Genomic DNA, 1,423 nt, shown 5'->3' with positions numbered 1-1,423 from the left:
CCAAACCACTGTCCCTCCTCTGGACCTGTCCAAACCACTGTCCCTCCCCTGGACATGTCCAAACCACTGTCCCTCCCCTGGACATGTCCAAACCACTGTCCCTCCTCTGGACATGTCCAAACCACTGTCCCTCCTCTGGACATGTCCAAACCACTGTCCCTCCTCTGGCCATGTCCAAATCACTGTCCCTCCTATGGACATGTCCAAACCACTGTCCCTCCTCTGGCCATGTCCAAACCACTGTCCCTCCTATGGACATGTCCAAATCACTGTCCCTCCTATGGACATGTCCAAACCACTGTCCCTCCTTTGGACATGTCCAAACCACTGTCCCTCCTCTGGACATGTCCAAACCATCTCAGTGTGTCCTCTCTAACTTTATCTCCCAGTTGTTCAACCTGTGCTGTACCTCTGATGATCTCATTCCTGATCTTCTCCATCCTTGTCTCTCCTAAGGAGAACCTCAACATCTTCATTTCTGACACTTCCAGTTCTGTTTCCTGTCTTTTTGTCCATGTCTCTGTCTCCTGTCTTTTTGTCCATGTCTCTGTCTCCTGTCTTTTTGTCCATGTCTCTGTCTCCATATCATACCAAAGACCAAGAACATGTGTGTTAGGTTATTTTCTAAATGATTATATGTGTGAGATGTGTCCCTGTGATGGACTGGAGACATGTCCAGTGTGACACCCCCCCCCCCCCCCCTCATCCAGTGACTATCGGAGACAGACAGATGGAACCAAAAGAGGATCCATTTGGACTACAGGACCTGCTGCACCCTTAACCACTGCTGAACAGGTTGGACCACCATGCTGAGAGTCTGCAGGGTTGGGGACAGAGTTGGGGACAGAGTTGGGGACAGGGTTGGGGACAGAGTTGGGGGGGGACAGGGTTGGACGGTTCTTGGTAAACACATTCCTTCAGTCGTGGAGTTCTGGTGAAGCAGTTTAAAGACGTGAAGTTTTGTCTCCAGCGACAGGATTTTCAGTTTTTTGACGGTTCGTGTCTTTTTTTGTAAAAGGACTGAACTCAGAGACTTGAGAGGTCAAAGGTCATGAAGTCAGCGTTCCAAACCGCTGGGAGGTTCTGAAGCAGTGTTTGAGTAAGAACGTCTCTTTTTGTTGTTAATTTTAGATTTTTAATCATTACTGCCTAATGATGTGTGCGTGCGTGCGTGTGTGCGTGTGTGTGTGTGCATGTGTGTGTGTGTGTGCGTGTGTGTGTGTGCGTGTGTGTGTGAGTGACAGATCAGAGAAGCTAAACCCGGTGTGTCGCCGGAGACACACACACGTGTAGCATGTTTGTGATTGACAGCAGTGATTCTTGCCTGGAGGCACGTTTCTGTCTCACAAACCGTCTCTGACAGCTGACCGCTGCTGCACACACACACACACACACACACACACACACACACACACACACACAC

At 49.8% G+C, this 1,423-nt stretch overlaps 1 protein-coding gene across 1 annotated transcript in view; it reads right to left on the bottom strand.

Annotated features, from left to right (window-relative positions):
- Window positions 1–1,423, bottom strand: part of cfap77 (cilia and flagella associated protein 77) — a 6,437-nt gene that overhangs the window by 3,747 nt on the left and 1,267 nt on the right. The gene's annotated exons all lie outside the window — the stretch shown is intronic.

The sequence above is a fragment of the Nematolebias whitei genome, chromosome 8, assembly GCF_014905685.2.
Source record: "Nematolebias whitei isolate Nwh7 chromosome 8, NemWhi1, whole genome shotgun sequence".
Classification (NCBI taxonomy): Eukaryota; Metazoa; Chordata; class Actinopteri; order Cyprinodontiformes; family Rivulidae; genus Nematolebias; species Nematolebias whitei.
This window is presented reverse-complemented; position numbering and strand designations above follow the sequence as displayed.